At 36.0% G+C, this 19,571-nt stretch overlaps 1 long non-coding RNA gene across 1 annotated transcript in view; it reads left to right on the forward strand.

The window, feature by feature from the left end:
* LOC309656920 overlaps nt 1-19,571 on the forward strand; it is a 33,815-nt gene that overhangs the window by 4,748 nt on the left and 9,496 nt on the right. Inside the window, exon 2 of the long non-coding RNA XR_014261613.1 lies at nt 1-19,571. This exon is cut by the window's right edge and continues 9,496 nt beyond it. This is a non-coding gene — a long non-coding RNA (uncharacterized lncRNA).

Raw genomic sequence — 19,571 nt, forward strand, 5'->3', positions numbered from 1 at the left:
TTAAAATGATGATAGAATCCAGAAATTGTGCAGGATTTTTAATATTTGGACTATATCCTTTATTGGGTTACCTTTGAATGCAATACTTGAATTTACGAAAGGGTAAAAATTGATAGGACGACCTTTCTCTAATTTCACTTCATTCAAAGCTTGTGTGAATGTGACTGAATCAAAAAGGATTAAATTATTTGTAAAATCCAATTTACCACACTGTAGCACATTCCCAGAAACACCAATCCTGAGCCTTTAGAATCATTTAAGAGGCTGTGTAGTTTGGGTCTAACTACAGTTGAATAACTTAAAGAAAGTAATAAAACACTTTGAAAAAATATATATGCGTGTATAAAATGAAATCCTCTTGGGCACACTCAACCCACCCTCTTTCCACCCAATTTTTTTCTGAACTCTAGTTGGTTGAATTCAAACTAGTTCTTCCTGCCTTCTACCATCTCTCCCTTCCTTCCCCTCCCTCTCTCCCTCCTCCTATCTCTTTTCCTTCCCTTCTGTTCTAGGCCCTGGACAATACATTGGCATCAAATAGTGAACAAGTGGGAGATGGTCCTCATCCTTATGAGTCCTTTTTATTTTGATCCAATATGGGAACCAATCTATATCGATGTATATATGAGTGTGAATGTTCCTGGGTGTGTGTGTGTGCTGTGTGTATGAAGAGAGAAACAGAGACAGAGACAGAGAGGAGAGAGAAAGGTTTGAAAAGCAGAGATTATTTACTTTAATATTATTTTTGTGTGATATGACACATAAAGTAAAAAGCAATTTTACAAAACCTTTATCTCTAAGCTACTTGGAGCAAGGTTAAGATTTTGTTTTCATTAAAGGAAGTGAATAGATGTGAGTCATTTAAAAAGGCAAGGTACTACTGATTTCAAGAAAGCATTCCCAAAGTTTCTCCTTTAATTTTTGAGGACCCTATAAAAATATGAAGTTATAATCATATACAGTAGATATTTTCAATATAAACTATGATGTCATTAATAGAAGATGATTGACAACAGAATAAGTATATATTTTCTACCAGTGTTAAAATGAATAATTATAAGATTATAAGTAAAAGTAATTTTATTAATCTAGAATTGTAGCCTAAAAACAAAATTAAAAATTTTAACAGTTTGAATTATTAAGCATAGGTTAGGTAACTTTACTGTAGTGAACAAACTCAGCATCTCATTTCTTTCTCACACATTTCCATCAAAATTAGCTTGGGGGGGTTCTGCTTTACCTCTTCATTCCTGAAGGACCACATCTCAGGGTGCCTAACGCTCCATGCATCTGTGATTTCCTAGGCATGAAAATGGAATCATGGCAACTCAACAGTGGCTCCTGAAGGTGCCATCTGGGAAATATACCAGTCATTTCTGCTGACCTTTCCTTTGTCAGAGCAAATCACCTAGTCACGCCACACTTCGAAAGTGAAGGGAAGTATAATCTGACCATGCACATGGAAGATGGGGAGCCAGAAATATATTTGAAGAACACAAATGACAAAAAGTGCAATGATGTACTGTAAATGCAAACATTTGAGTATCAAAAATTCAATGCACGGGTGAGGCACACATTGCCAGTAGCTGATGTGAAAAATTCAGCTGAAGACAGTTCAGCAAGGTGAGACATGGATTGAACAATCCCTATGTATTTTGGCTGCATTAACAAATTTTTGTCAAAATGAGAAATGGTAGTCTTGTAGTCTCACTGCCCTTCCCAGCTCTATTAGCTGTCAGCCAACAGCCTTCCGTATGGATAGAAATTGATAATCTCAGACTCAGGAGCCAGTGGCATTCTTTGTCTGGGCTTAATCTTGCATCTTAAAATATGCATTTGTGTTGTCAATATTCACTAATTTTGTCTTTATGAAAGAGCCTCTGCTGTGATTTTGTTTGCATGACAATTAGCCTGGGAGGCAGAATCATTCTAAATTCATCTGCACTAATGGCTTCTGATATTTTATAGGGCTTGATAAATCTCTCTTCCCAAAGCATTGTCCTTAAGCCTAAACCTTAGCAACAGGCATGGATACTACTTCAAATTGCACTTACACATGAAAATGTCCCTGTCTTTCCCAAGATTCCAGTATCAACTCTGGCAATGAAACATCTCGTCATTGCTACAAAACGGGATTTGTCCTATTTGTATACTGATAACATCCAGTTTGTGCTTGAACTTGGTATTATTTTAGTTAACTAATATTGTTTTGATGATCTTCCATAGGAACCCATTCTTTCAGGCCTGTTTTTCTGTGTGAGTCAAAGCTCTCTATTTTCGGTGGATGCTGTAACCAGTTACCACAAACTTGCTGGTTTAAAAGAGCAGAAATCTATTCACTCACAGTTCTGCAGTTGAAGATAACTCTTGGTTAAAATGTGAAGATGAACTCTTTAATCCCATGCCTCTGACTCTATTTCTATTGAAATGATCATAAACATTTGAGAAAGAAGGTACTATCAGCATTAGAAATCAAACAAAGAATGGTGTCTTCCACAAAGAGAAATGTGTTCTTGAAGGCCAAAATGAAGAAGACACCAGGTTTTATTACTGGTGAGGACCAAGATCTTGATGGGAATTAAAAGGAAGTCTTGCAAAGCAGAAACTCACAAACTTTAACTTCTGAGTCAAAGCACTTGGGTTCAAGGGCTGGACAAAGAAGACAGCAAGAGGATCGCAACATGGGAAAAGCCATTTGCTAGAGTCCTGTGTGCAGTTTGCTGCTGGGCTCACTACATTTACATTCTGATGACAACTGACATGGAAGATGTGCTCTGACATGGGTCACTTTGGAGGCACTGCCCAAGTTGATTTCCAATGACGGCAAAAATATGATTTGGGAAAATGTGCCCTCCACAAACTGATCTGATTTTAACAAATATGTAATACAAGTCTTCATTCTGAGCAAACCCACTCCTTGTGGACCCACAGCCTCCAGCAATAATTCCCTCTGTCTTTCCCTACAGTATTCACCCAACACTCTAACCTTTTAATGTCACTTTCCAATATTAAACCAATTCAAAACTTCCTTGTGAAATTTTATCCATGTATTTCTGTATTTTATTAAAATAATGGATTAATAAGTTCACCAAGGTATCAGCTACTTCTTCAAGCTTTGGCTAATTAACATGTGGTTTCACTTCTACAATTGTGTTCATGGCATTGAAGTGTTTAGAGGCTGTTACGTGCTACAATGGAACATTTCCATCCTTCCCAAAGACATAAACATATCTCACCTTGTTTTTTTTCAGTTATTACTTAGTTTTGATACTATGATACAAAGCTGCTTTGAAATAGCAGAAATACATTCTGAAAATGATGTAGAGTTTCATTCTGTGTGGTCAACCATTTCATTTGACAATGCCAATTTTTAGTCTTTATCATGTACACATTTATTATTTATATATTTACAATATTTTCATAAAATTATTGCATATGTAACATTTATTGGAACTTCATAATGATATGGTAATCCATTATTCTATGGTATCTTTTTCTTTTTTTACCTTTGATAATTTATGCATTCCCTCAACTCAAGCCATTATATTTTTGGTAAACCATGTCAACACTTTTCTCTATATATAAATGGAGAAGTAGGAGTAAACATGGTATCATTCTACAGTATCTTCTTTTAACCTTATATTTTTCACTTAACAGAAGATCATGAAAATGCTTCCAAGCCTCCTGCCAATATATATATATAAAATTTCATATATACATATAATTATATATATAATTTTTAATAGCTGGATAATATTTCCCATTAAAATGTATCATTGTTTACTTAACCATTTCCTGTTGACAGACGTTCCATAAATTCCCAGGTTTCTGCTGCTGCGAAAGATACCAAAATAATCACTGTATAATTTTTACATAGTGATGCTATCATCTCTATAGATTCTTGTATAAAGTAGGGTTTTTGAGTAAAGGATTTATAGTTTAATTTTAATTGCTATTATCAGATTGCTTTAAAGAACTACTTTACCAATGCACATTTCTAACAGCAGTATGTGAGAATGTCACTTTCCTTATATTCTTGCAAAAGCAGGTGGTGTTTATTCAACTTTTCCTAATTATAAGGAGTCTATTTCATTGTTTCTTTTATTAAATTTCTTTGACAACCACTAAGACTGAGCATTTTTCCTTCGGTCTATTGGAAGCTTGGGGATTCTCTTTGGATATCCCATTTCATGGATTCAATTACTTTGCCAATTTTTTTTTATCACACTGTATCTTTTTTCTTAATTAGTAGCAGGTGTTTAGACAATATAAATATCAAATTTTTATCTCTATTAAACATTTGCTAATCACCTTGCTTTGAAGCTATTTAATAGTATAATTTTATATTAAAAAGTGTAAAATTTTGTGTAGTCAAATATCATATATGTTATTGCTTCTCGGTTTCTTCTCTTATTTCTGTTTCCCTTTCCCTAGTGCATGCATTTATTTCATTAACATTTATTATTTGCTCTTGATTCTTTTTAAAGTGTTTTGCATTTCATACAATTTACATTGATTTCTCTACAATATGAAGGAAAATTTCAAGCATATTTTTCCAGATGCATAACATTTTTTTTCAGCAAAAGTACTATTCCCATAGAAATAAAATACCATCCTGTTATATATTAAATTCCAAGGCATCCTAGAATCTAATATTGGACTCTTCATTCTGCATCTTATTAGAAAACCTACTTTTTATTACTATTAAAACACATTAATTTTTAAAGTTGTTTAGAAGTATGGTTTAATATTTAATGACAAAACTTTTTCTAACTCTTGTACCTTTTCAGTATTTTTAAATATTCTTCATTATTTCCTTCCACAAGACTATAAAATTATCTTATCTAATTTTTTAAAAGTCAGTAAATTTCCAGGGATATACACTAAAAAATCTATGTGTTTATTTTAACTTTAGAATCAGCCAACAAATATTTCTCCATCTTTTCTATAAAGAAAAACGAAGAGCCCAGGGAGACCTTCCAGACGGCAGAGGAGTAAGATGTGGAGATCACCTTCCTCTCCAAAAATGCATCAGAAATACATCTACATGTGGAACAACTCCTACAGAATACCTACTGAATGCTGGCAGAAGATCTCAGACTTCCCAAAAGGCAAGAAACTCCCCACGTACCTGGGTAGGGCAAAAGAAAAAAGAAAAAAACAGAGGCAAAACAATAGGGACAGGAACTGCACCTCTGGGAGGGAGCTGTGAAGGAGGAAAAGTTTCAACACACTAGGAAGCACCTTCACTGGTGGAGATGGGGTGTGGGTGGGGGGAAGCTTCGGAGCCATGGAGGAGAGCACAGCAACAGGGGTGCAGAAGGCAAAGCGGAGAGATTCCCGCACAGAGGATCAGTGCCGACCAGCACTCACCAGCCCGAGAGGCTTGTCTGCTCACCTGCTGGGGCAGGTGGGGGCTGGGAGCTGAGGCCACAGCAATCAAAAACGAAAAAGAAATACAGGAATCCAAATGAGAAAAGTAGAAGTAAAACTGTCAGTGTTTCCAGATGACATGATACTATATATAGAAAATCCTACAGATGTTACCAGAAAACTCCTAGAGCTAATCAATGAATTTGGTAAAGTAGCAGGATACAAAACTAATGCACAGAAATCTCTTGCATTCCTATACACTAATGATGAAAAATCTGAAAGAGAAATTAAGGAAACACTCCCATTTACCATTGCAACAAAAATAGTAAAATACCTAGGAATAAACCTACCAAAGGAGACAAAAGATCTGTAGGCAGAAAACAGTAAGACACTGATGAAAGACATTAAAGATGACACAAACAGATGGGGAGATATACCATGTTCTTGGATTGGAATAATCGACATTGTGAAAATGACTATACTACCCAAAGCAATCTACAGGTTCAGTGCAATACCTATCAAACTACCAATGGCGTTTTTCACAGAACTACAACAAAAAATTTCACAATTAGTATGGAAACACAAAAGACCCCGAATAGCTAAAGCAATCTTGAGAAAGAAAAATGGAGCTGCAGGAATCAGGCTCCCTGACTTCAGACTATACTACAAAGCTACAGTAATGAAGACTATATTGTACTGGTACAAAAACAGACATATAGATCAATGTAACAGGATAGAAAGCCTAGAGATAAACCCATACACATATGGTCACCTTATATTTGATAAAGGAGGCAAGAATATACAGTGGAGAAAAGACAGCCTCTTCAATAAGTGGTGCTGGGAAAACTGAACAGCTACATATAAAAGAATGAAAATAGAACACTCCCTAACACTATACACAAAAGTAAACTCAAAATGGATTAAAGACCTAAATATAAGGCCAGACACTATAAAACTCTTAGAGGAAAATACAGGCAGAACACTCTATGACATAAATCACAGCAAGATCCTTTTTGACCCACCTCCTAGAGAAATGGAAATAAAAAGAAAAACAAATAAATGGGACCTAATGAAACTTAAAAGCTTTTTCACAGCAAAGGAAACCATAAATAAGACGAGAAGACAACCCTCAAAATGGGACAAAATATTTGCAAAAGAAGCAACTGGCAAAGGATTAATCTCTGAAATTTACAAGCAGCTCATGCAGCTCCATATCAAAAAACAAACTACCTAATCCAAAGATGGGCAGAAGACCGAAATAGACATTTCTCCAAAGAAGATATACAGATTGCCAGCAAACTCATGAATGGATGCTCAACATCACTAATCATTAGAGAAATGCAAATCAAAACTACAATGAGGTATCACCTCACACCAGTCAGAATGGCCATCATCAACAAATCTACAAACAATAAATGCTGGAGAGGGTATGGAGAAAAGGGAACCCTCTTGCACTTTTGGTGGGAATGTAAATTGATACAGCCACTATGGAGAACAGTGTGGAGGTTCCTTAAAAATCTAAAAATAGAACTACCATATGGTCCAGCAATCTCACTACTGGGCATATACCCTGAGAAAACCATAATTCAAAAAGAGACATGTACCACAATGTTCATTGCAGCTCTATTTACAATAGCCAGGACATGGAAGCAACCTAAGTGTCCATCGACAGATGAATGGATAAAGAAGATATGGCACATATATACAATGGAATATTACTCAGCCATTAAAAGAAATGAAATTGAGTTATTTATAGTGAGGTGGATGGACCTAGAGTCTGTCATACAGAGTGAAGTAAGTCAGAAAGAGAAAAACAAATACCATATGCTAACACACATATATGGAATCTAAAAAAAAAAAATGATTCTGAAGAACCTAGGGGCAAGGACAGGAATAAAGACATAGACATAGAGAATGGACTTGAGGACACGGGGAGGGGAAATGGTAAGCTGGGACAAAGTGAGAGAGTGGCATGGACATATAACAACTACCAAATGTAAAATAGATAGCTAGTGGAAAACAGCTACATAGCACAGGGAGATCAGCTCAGTGCTTTGTGACCACCTAGAGGGGTGGGTTAGGACGGTGGGAGGGAGACTCAAGAGGGAGGAGATATGGGGAAATATGTACATGTATAGCCGATTCACTTTGTTATAAAGCAGAAACTAACACACCATTGTGAAGCAATTATACTCCAATAAAGACGTTAAAAAAAAAAAAAAAAGAAAAACAAACGTTTTTCAAATGGCTACTAAAATCAATATACCCTACATCCTTTGTCTTTCTTTTAAAATATTTGTTTAATTTTGCATGAATTCATAGAGTGGAGTAGTATAACTTTTAACTGTTATCTAATTGAATGTAAGGAAACTCTTTATAAAACGATTATTCCAGTATTTTGCCATTCTCTTCAATCTGTCTTCCATTAAACCAAAGATTGGGACTTTTAGTTTTGGCATTCTCTATTTTGTGCTCCTTTTTCCATTTTCAGTATTTATTCAGAAATCATCAATTAGTTCTTCCAGCTTATAATTTTTATTAGAAAATCTCCCAGAGTGTGGAGTGTCCATTTTTTTCTGGAGCAAAACACACTGAGGTATTTTGATTTTATTGGGATTGAAATTGGGACACCAAGTGTGCTTATGCTTAATAATGTCTTCTGCTCTGGGTGAAAACGTCCACCTGGGCAGGCTCATTTCCACCTCCTCCTCCTCATGTAAGTTAATTATGTAACAAGGATAAAACCTTGCAAGCCGTTTAGAGAATGTTTGTCTAAGTAAACACCGCATCATATAATTTCCTACAGTCTTCTGATATCCTGTCATTGATGTGCTAAAGTAAATCCCGCTACTCAGGTCTTTCAGTTTGTGCCATGTTTAAAAAAAATGTATCTCATATAACTATTCTTTGATGCTTTTGACAAAATTTGCAGCTTCCCTTGTTTTCTGTTTTAAAACGTGTCTTTGAATTGTAAAAATTGATGCACACGTATTACAAAATTTGCAAAATTCAGAATCTTACTGAGAATAAAATGTAAAACTCTTCACCCATCAATTGAAGGTATCTTCTCATTATCATGATCTGTCCAATCATGAACTTTTCCTGCCATTTTCTGTTTAATACTGCCTAAACCTCTTCTCCCCCTCCCTCCCTCTTTCTTTCACATTCTCTCTCTCTCTTTTCTTTCATTTTTTTCTTTTCACATATCTTTCTCTCACAGTCTTTTTCTTCCTTGTACGTTCTTCAATTTTCTTTCTCAGTCTCATTGGTTGGTGTTCTCTCTCTCTGACTACACACACGCACACACACACACACACACACACACACCATTAACTCTTATATTGAAGAACTAAAGTTGTCTTCAGAAAAGTCCTTACCATTTCTTTTTTGGGTTATATCTAGATATTTTAATTTTTTTAGTTGCTACTTTTAAAGGAAAAATCCCCTCAGTTATGTCTTCTAACTGTATTTTCTGATATATATGAAAACTGATGTTTCTTAAACAGTATTACCATAGTTCCTACTTTTATGTAATGCTCCTTACAAAGGCTAAACTTAACAAAAGAAAACTGATGATAGTGAGCAAATTTATTTATTCTCAATTTTAAAGGTAATGCTGCTAGCATGTCATCAGGATGAGGAGTATTTGTTGTTATTTTGGGGCATTTATACGTTCTCATGTTAAGGAAATAGCTTCTATGATTAGTCTTTTGATCCATTCACTTGTTTGTTTTTTATAGCTGTGGATTTTGGATTTTATTCAATGTGTTTTAGCATTAACTAATATCTTTGGAGATTTTTATTAGCTGTATGAAAAACGTGTTCTCTTAATACAGGTCAAATATCATTTCAATATGGGTTTTGATTCTTTTAAAAATTCTGTAAAAACAAATTTTATTTTTTATTCTTTATAGGATTTTGTATATATATATTCCAAAGTTTTATTTTTATTTATCTTTTTATTTTTCTAAATTTGTAGTGCTCTATCTTTATTTTTTAAAATCAGGATTGAAAGGTCATCGCCCTTATAGACTTTTACTAAAAATACCATTTTGAATAAATGACTGAAATACTAAATATATCCCTTTAAATATGTTTGTGCATGTGTGTGTGTGTGTGTGTGTGTGTCAGAGAGAGAACACCAGCAAATGAGACTGGGAAAGAATATTAAAGTGTGTCCAGAAAAGAAGAATATTGTGAGAGAAAGATACGGAAAAAGAAAGATTTATTAATCTATAAAACATCCTAAACTACTAAATTTTTTTAAAAGATTCTAAACTATGATTTAAAGTTAAAGAGAATTATTCATTAGACTACCATTTTGAGTTGGTACTCATAAATATTTGTCAATCTGAGATTCTCTGTCTAGATTAGACAAATTAAAGACACAAACACACATACATCTAATGTATAATATGTTTAAAATAGACAATATTGCATTTGTGAGTAAATAATTGATTTACTTACAATTATCTTTATTTTTTAAAATTTTGCATTCACCAAAGTTTGTTTGTTCTCTTTCCTTGATTTTTTAAGTTGATACAATTTCCTTTGCTTCAATTTTTCTTTCTTAGTTTCAAACTTAAAATTATGTTTCTCTTCCCAACAATTGCAATTTCTTTAAAATGTGTCTAGCTGCAACTATATTTTCAATGCTACCCAAGACTCATCTCTGTATTAAAATTTGGGAAATTATCCACCATTTATGTCTTTAAATATTACCTCTTGCCCATTCTCTGTTCTCCATTCCCATATAAATGAGAGAGTGTCCAAGATGAAAGCCACAGTCTTTTATTTTTGTTTAAATCTGATATCAGAAAATGCATCCCATCATTTCTATGGTATTCTATTTTGTAAAAGTTAGTCAAATAAGTCTAGCCCACACCGAGGGATATCAATCTAGGACACAGATATCATTGGGGATCATTGTAGAGACTGCCTACCACAATAATTAAAGTAATTAATGATATTAGTTTATCTCTGAAATCTATGGTCCATTCACATATTGTCACATGTAATAAAATTGGTTATTTGTAGTCTTATCTGATCAAAATTTGTACTATTGTTATTTTGTTTAGATTACAAAGTTTTACAGGTAGCAAGTAAATGCTATAGCATAAATCATTCCTATCATGTCTTTGCTTTTAACAGGTCTGATCTCTCAAAGGCTGAGGGAATTTTATTATCCTTGGCAAATATCAGATATTCACCAAGGCACACTCGTATCACTAAAAGTATCTGATTTTCTTAATATGATATCATGTCTTTCACTTGTGGTAGAGTAATTTATTTAGATATTAACTTGAGTTCTGTTCACCAACTCCCCAGTCACACAACCCCTGCCATTCTCAGAAAGAAACCAAAGCATAAAACTGAAGCTGCTTGATAAGAACTCATAGTTTTTGATGAAAGACCCAAGACAGAATTTAGTTGAGTTTAATTAGTGCTCTATTTCTAGCACAGAGGATGTACAAAGAATATACATAATAAGATTTGTTGGAATATTAAGTCAAAGGTAAATTTAAGGAAATAAATGAATGGAAAAGGTATAAAAACTCTCATGAGGGCCAGAGGACAGAGGGTGAGGTGACCACAGATGGAGCAAATGCACCTTGGACCTAGAGGGTGGGGCCTGAGGCTCTGAACAATGGCCATATCAGCAATAATGTTGCTGTTCATTATAGTTAAAATCTAAGATCTTCACATACTATTGGGATAGAACATCCTCATAATGACTGAGATTTAAATTTTCATAAGATTATTCAGATGCAGGCATAATGTCATTTTTGTTTGGTTATTTATATGTTTTAATTTTTACCATGACATTTTAGCTCTCCTGTGTTTCCAGTCCAAACATCACATGTGTTACATAGATGGAGTTTTATCTAAAATTGCAATGATTTCAAAGATACAGGAAGATTACCCAATCAGTCATTAAATTTGGTATATTTGGAGACAAATGTATGACCCTTAAAGACTTTTCCTAAAAAATGCTATTGTGAATTAATGTCTCAAGTACTAAATATGCCCCTTTAAATATGTTTTGGTCTACCTTTTGCTAATTCTTAATTGTGGATGTAATAAGTGCAAAGTTAAGGAGGATATCATGATAAAGTTCTGCTAACATGTCTGTGGAACTAATTTTGATTAAGAGAGTGTTGAAAGATTGTAAAAACTTAGGTGCTTGGACTAGTTCCCTATTGTTGCTGCAACAGATTGCCACCAATTTCATGGCATCTTACAGTTCTGTGGGCTAGAAACCTCACTGGGCTAAAATCCAGGTGTTGGCAGGGCTTTGTTCCATTTTGGTGGCTCTAAGGGAGAAGCCCTTTCCTTGCCCTTTCTAGCTTTTAAATTTGGCCTTCATTCCAGACCTATGGCCCTCCTCCTCCAAGTTCAAAGTCAACAGGGAAGGGTAGAGCCCCCCTCACAGGGTGTCACTCTGACCTCTGCTTCTGTTCTCACATCTTTTCTGACTTGAACTCTTCGGCTTCCCTCTGCAATATTAAAAATCATTGTGATTACTTCGGGCCCACCAGGATAATCCATGATCATCTCCCTATTGTATTTTATTTCATTCCTTTTTATCAAAAAATAGAGTTTTATTAGGGCAATGTGACATAATGGCATAAAGCACTACAACATTTGACAGGGCATCCTTTCAAAAGTGAGCCCCGGCATACAGTTATGTAGCTTCCCCACTAATCCTCCTACGGCTACTAATTTAATCCTAATGATTGAGTAAAATTTTCTTTCTACAACACGCTGTACACTCACTTCAGTTTAGCATAGAAGCTCTTCTAACTTCACGAATGGGTCGTGTGCTCGGCTGACAGTAAGTACCTCAATATGTTGGTCTCACATCTGCTCCATGACCGTGGCACCAGATTCCCTGGGCCGCTGGGGCCAGACCAACCCCACATCTGCCTGACAGAGTGTTCCCGGACGCCACATCACCCAGGGAGGGAGGACTGTTCCAAGTTGGAGGAGAGGCTAAAAGAATTGGAGCCCAACCTCTTCACCAGGGTGGCCTTAGCTCCCCCTCGTAGGTGTGGCCTGCAGATCCTTGGGCTTTTCTGTCTGGTGGCCTCACCCATGGGCTGTACCTGGGCTGAGTGGGCTGCTGCAGGGCAGGGGGCTCCCAGTATCAGATGTGAGTAACAACATCCAAGGTAACTGTGCCCACACAAGTCTAACCCCTTTGTATCAATTAACAGGTTTACTTCTCAAAATTACAAGATGGGTATTATTATTATTATCCTCCAGTTAGAATCACAGAGAGATTTCGCTAATCTGTCAAATGTAGATCCAGGATGTGAATCCAGGTTGTTTGGTTCCAGGAGTTGCAAGCAAAGGGCTAGGGGATGGGATGAAGCTTCCTGGCCAGCAGACAAAGCCAAGGCACAGAGGCAACTTTGTCCATCCTAGAAGCAAGGCCAGCACAGCCAGGCTCTGGCCCCTGGCTCCCTGGACCAGGCAGGGGTTCTGTGTTCCTGAGAAGCCAAGGCTTTCTCTCTCCCTGCTCCCCCAGGCTTCCCTGAGTTGATCTCTTTCTCCCACCAGCACTGTTGCTCTGGACTTTATTCCTTCCCTGGGTGCTTCCTTCCTACTCCATTAAACCAGGCAGTCCTGACTCAACTGGTTCCCAGCTCCTTACCAGCCTTGAGAGTCATCAAGACCTGTAGTCTCCAAACAAGGAGTGCATCAGCTGCCTCTTCAGGGCAAGGGGGTTCCAATTCCACCAATAGCCTGCTCTTCCCTGGATAAAAATAAAGGATTAGAGTTACTGAACCAAACTTTGATCCGCTCACCCGCGCTCAGTAAAGCCGATCTCCTGACACCGGCTGTGGTGAAGGAAAGTGCAGCGTTTATTGCAGGGCACCAAGCAAGGAGTCCAGGCAGCTAGTGCTCAAAAAGCCTTTCAGGAAAGGTTTCAGGAAAGCTTTTCTAAAAATTTTTAATCTTAAAATTTTTAAAATTTTTATTATATATTGGAGTATAGTTAATTAACAGTGTTGTGTTAATTTCCGGTGTACAGCAAAGTGATTCAGTTATACATATACGTGCATCTATACTGTTTTCAAATTCTTTTCCCATATAGGTTATTACAGAATACTGAGCAGAGTTCCCTGTGCTATGGGGTCACAGGGTATGTGATCAGCTCACGAACAATTCTCTGATTGGTTGATGGTGAGGTAACAGGGTGGTGTCACAGGGTTAACATTATCAATCCTTAGGCTCCAGGAGGCCTGGGGCTACATCCTTATGGTCATCAAGTAGTTATACTCTTCCATTTGGTGGGGGTCTTCACATCTGTAAAACAACTCAGGAAATGTGCTTCAGATACTGTTACCTAGGTACTTCAGAGAAGAGCTAAAGCAGAGGATATGGGAGAGGGGTCTATTTCGGGAAAGCCCCATAGGGTCCTGCTCTGTTACATTAGTGACTTCCTCTATCCTCACCTCCTAGCATCCATCCTACTGCAAAAGCAGCATTACACCTCCTGACAGCACCTGCCGCCCACTGCCCTGTCACCGTCTACTTTCCCCCAACTCCATGTAAGGGACCCTCTCTCTGTTTCAAGCTGGGTGTCTGCATTCGGAGGCCTGGCCCCAGCTGCTCCACTTGCCAGGCCAGCTCCTGGACCAGCTGTTCTGCCTCTGATGGACTGGAGACAGTGGGTGTGCAAAGGCACCGGGACCACAGAGACCCCAATGTCCCTATCCCAACCCCCTTCTTGCCGTAACTCTGTAAATCTGAGACCACCAAATCTCCCTATTTTGAAGTCAGCTGATGAACAAACTTACTTCCGCATTGCCATTCAACCTAACATAATCACAGGTCCTGGGGATTAGGACATGGGCATGTTGGAAGGGGGGGCATTATTCTGCCTACCGTAATGGTTTCAAGATAACTTTAAGTTAGGAAGCATTAGTCACGTATTCCTGTTTAATGAAAATATGCATTTATCAACACTGTATTTATACTGCTTGAAAACTGCAGGTCTTCTAATAATGATGTGACTTAAAAAATGTGGAATAGTCTTTTTAAGGAATTCTTCTTAAGGCAAGACAGTACTGAGGAAATGTTACACAACCTTTATTAGACTATTACAAAAAAGAGACAAAAAATGCATTTTGGGGCTTCCCTGGTGGTGCAGTGGTTGAGAATCTGTCTGCTAATTCAGGGGACACGGGTTCGAGCACTGGTCTGGGAAGATCCCACATGCCACGGAGCAACGAAGCCCGTGCACCACAACTACTGAGCCTGCGTATCTGGAGCCTGTGCCCTGCAACAAGAGAGGCCGCAATAGTGAGAGGCCCGCACGCACCGCAATGAAGAGTGGCCCCTGCTTGCCACAACTAGAGAAAGCCCTCGCACAGAAACGAAGACCCAACACAGCCAAAAATAAAACATAAAATAAAATAAATAAAACAAATGTGGGGTTTAAAATGTTCTGATTAAAAAAAATGCATTTTGAATGTGTGTGTGTTTGTGGGTGTGAGTGTGTCTGGGTGTGTGGGTATGGTGTATGAGAGAGAGTACAGAGAAAGAGAGAGAGAACAAGAATGAAGGAGAACGGAAATATATTTGGCAAAAACATCTTTTTCATGAACTCATTTTCTGGTTAAGGTAATATTTTTTCCTTTGAAATCTCTCTGAAATTTCTTTAGGAAAGCTTTGTTTAAACATGCAATTATTTACACCATTCTTTAATAACCAATTTCCTTTTACTTAAAAGCCACGTTTGCAAATTTCTAACTAAAGATAATGACCGTGCTGAAATTATATGGCTCCCTTCTTTCTTGCTGCATTTTCTCTTTCCTGTCTGTGACACCATCACACTATTGAGCTAAAACCAATCATTTTCCTTTCCAGAAGTGTTTTCTTTCAAAAGAAAATCAACAGGAACTATTTCGTACTCTCACTTGCCTATTCAAATTGGCTTACTGTATTCCCTTTACATTAAGTTGGCTTACCTCTGCGTGTGTGTATGTGTGTAATATAATGCACTGCTACTGCACTTCTAACACTTTTTTACAGGGCCCCAATTTAAAACAACAAACACAATACTCCTTTACACTAATAATAGCATTCTTTCCTACTGAGAACTGATGATTTAAACTGATTATTAAAAAATCATGATGTTGAACTTATAAGAAACTCCATCCACATATTTGTTCTTAATATGACTTTTTTACCCCTTCACCATTCCTTTCCTCAGTTTCAGAAAGTTAGTCTATTATTCAGAGTCTCTGTTGAGCTGTAACAGCTTGTAATACTTCTCTGAATTTAACCTGACTAGACAGGTTTAATCATTGCTTGCCCTTCGAGTATATATACCTCTACTTTTCAAGCTGAGGGAACTGAAATTCCTATATTATTAATAAAGTCCCAGGGACACTATTAATCAATGTCATTTTGATTCATCCTCCTAATATACAGTCTATGAACTCCTATTTACTATTTTCACCCCAAATGAGTCAAGATTGAGCATTTGCTACTGTAAAACCTTCTAGAGGTCAACCAAGTTAGCTCTAATTAATTGTGTTACAGCTTGTGTTTTATACAATACTTACCACACTTATAACTATATATGAAATTTATTTATATTAGTATCTTCCCTCTTCCTGAGACTGTGGGCCCCTGAAAAGACTGTGTCTATATTGTTCAACCTTGGCCTCTGGCTTTTAGCCTCATGGCTGGAATAGAGCAAAGCTCAAACCATTTTGAAGATTGAAAAAATGCAAGATGATTCCTTTGGATGCTTGGCATAGGACAGTTTGACATAGATATCATGAGAGTAGAGATGAATAACTTTTCGTTGTTATTGTATATTTTCTAGACTCTGCTAACCAATATTTTCCAAAAAGTTATATGGAGAATGCATGTATAAACAGTGACCAAGTACAGAAGACCATAATTCTGTAGCTTGTCTTATATCAAAATCTTTTAAAATTCTCTTTGCTATTGTCTAGCTCGGATTCCCTTCATGCCTAATGCTATGTTAAGGTGTTATTTGCAAGGGTAAGGCAATATATGAACTTCATGTCGGTATTTCAAAGTAAGTAAACAATGGATATCCACTAAATTGTTTTGAGCAAGAAAATGTTAGCTAAACCTCATAGTTTTAGAAAAGTATAAAAGATTGTTTATTCTTGTCTCGATTTGTGATTCCCCCCAGTACCTACCTGCTTTCATTGATCCACATGTTGTTTACCTGCATTAACGTGTTAAGCTTGAACCCAGGTATGGGTCCTAACAGCCCCTCTAACTGTTCAGAATGGAGTGTCAATAAGTCGTAACTGATTTTTCTACTATTTATCATTATAAAGATGACAGATACAGTTATTCTTGTGGACATAAAATAGGATGGATTTTATAAATCTTATTAACTCTAAGAGTGGGGAAGGACTGAATTTTTTCAAATATTTTTGAGCTGAGTTTATTCTGTAAGCAGTAGATATGTCACAGGTTTTTTTTTTTTTTAACTCTATGCTAAAGATATTGAAATACCCATTTGGAGATCATATACAATATTTGCCATTATAAATCCATATTCAAGATTTAAACTACGGTTTCTATAGTATTTGATACTGATATTTGTCCTTCAAAAATGCCAGAATCCACAACAATGCTCTTTAAAATATATCTTTTCATTTATCTATATCTATATAGTTATATCTATATGTATACATGTATCTCATGAATGTGTGTGTGTGTGTGTTTGTGACCTTAATTCTCATGACTTTTGATAAGGACAAAAACAAATAAATGAGGCTGTTTTTAAAGATAAAGAATCTGAAGTAGAGAAGAGACTTTCTATAGAAGGCCAGGAGAAAATGTACTGTTGTTTCCTACAACCGGTTTTAAATTTTGACTAACAAAATACACGTGAATGCCCTCACAGACAGGCATGCACAAACACACACACACACACAACTGTTAATTTGATTTGGTTTGAAGTAAACTGGGTCTAAATTTTTCATGGATTAAGAAACTGACCTTCAGGAAATATGGGTAACAGTGATTTATTACACACTGCTTGTTATACAATACAAAAATATGCTTTAAAATTTTCATGGTGGCTTAAGCAACTCTCTAAAATTAAAATTGTCTTCTCAAAAAATTTCCCAAATTCTATAGGGCCCCTTTGGGGTATATGTAAAGGGGTATATGTATTGAGAGGAGTAAATATTGGAACTTCAACCTTTATTTTTAAAATTTTCTGTGTGGGTTATTCAGTAGGAAATAAATAAATTTTAATAAGTAATGATCAAATGCTGGTGGTTACTCTCAATGTTTCTATTATTAAGGCTGTAGTATCCAAGAAGATAGAGTCCACTGGTATTCATAATGTGTGTCATTTATTATATAATGCCTTATAATGTATTCTTGAGTTGGTTTATACCATACCATTATAAAATTGGGCCAATCCATTTGAGTCTATAGTGTCTTCCTCCAAAATGGATCATAACATTATTAAATCTGTGGTGAAGCCTACAAGATGGAATTGTGTATATGTGTGTGTGTGATAAATTGATTTTTATGTGTGTGTGTGTGTATATATATATATATATATATATATATATATATATATATATATACACATAGTATCTGTATATCACCTACATAGAAATACGTAGATGTTATATATATATATTGAACTTTATATTTTTAGTGTACACATCCCTTCTCACCTGCACACATAATCTCTAAGTGCATTTAGTGTATATAGATTCAAGAGGAAGTGGTTTCAATATTCCTTTAGCTTGATGGCATCTGGGAAACAAATAAAAATAGCCATCATTATATACAATTTCAATATAAATACCTTTTTTAAAAGTAGAGATATTCAGGTATTCAGGTATGATTCGTTATATGCAATTTCAATATAAATATCTCCTTTAAAAATAGAGATATTCAGGTATAAATATGACTAGGTATGGATATCAGAGATATTCAGATATGCATTCATTGTGGGTGGTAATTTTTTAATTATCTTAGGTAAATTATGGGCTAAGGTAAAATATGGTTACAACTTTTCAGACTAAATTATTTTTGATGAAAATGTATTTTATTTCTAGTTAATGGGATAAGACATATGAAGGGAACATCTATGATTTTGTGTCATATCACATATCTCTGAAGGGACCCCAAATCCTAAATTAGAATGAATTATTTTTGTTAAGGTCTCTGTACACGGCTGCTTCAAGAGAAGACTACATAGTTTGAAAGAGTGGAACTAATGGTCACGATCCGATCTATAAAAGTAACTCCGATTTTCTTTTGTGCCAAGAAGATAAGTATATTTTTTAAATAGCATCCTCAGAGTGTTATTTATCTAAGTAGTTAATGCTCATATCCTAGAATTCTAATGATGTATGTTTGTTTATTTTTATCTATTTATCTTAATCCACTCTTATTAAGCCATAATATCAGAGAACAGATTCTGGAGCTTCAGTTTTTACTCTAGGTCAACTCTTCTGAATGTTCAGAAACTCAACTTGTTTGTGGGGAGATGCTTAAAATACCCTGAACCATTTTGTTGGGGAGATTTTGATGGAAGGCCATTTAGGCATAGATAGAGAAGGTGGCTTTTTCCTGAAAGATTCACAGGAATCAAGCAGGTGACAATCAAATGTCCATGTCAAGAAGAACTGCACATCTGTGTGGGCTGTGTGTGGTATTCACAGAAGTGAAAATGAGTGAATTTATAGTATTTCTTCTATTTCCCACTATTGGATATGCCCCAGATGGTGTTTAATAGTCTGCCAATTCTGACTGTTTCTTTTCTGTCTTACTCCCATCACATGCTTCTCCAACGTCACCCAGCAACTCCCTTCCCCTTCAGTTTTCTTCAGGTGTGTGTGTTATTCAGCTTTAATGAGGGGGGGGGGATACAGAGGATTATATTTCTCTTATTCTTCACTCTTTCTAGTTCTATTGTTAAGGTCTAATCTCTTTTCACAGCATCCCTCAGGATTTCCTTTAAATTTTTGCTAGATTCAATTATGTCAATTGTTGACTCTCTTTATATCCCAATAATTAATATTTTAATTATTCTAGAGACTACATTTGTGCACCCCAATCTTTAGGAGAAAATTATATCTAAGAGGTGAGGAAAGGAAAATCCCAAAGATTATTTCTAGCTACATTACTAATAAGTTATATGTAAATTTTACATGGATTTCTAA

This window comes from Balaenoptera physalus, assembly GCF_965194825.1.
Source record: "Balaenoptera physalus genome assembly, chromosome: 3".
Lineage (NCBI taxonomy): Eukaryota > Metazoa > Chordata > Mammalia > Artiodactyla > Balaenopteridae > Balaenoptera > Balaenoptera physalus.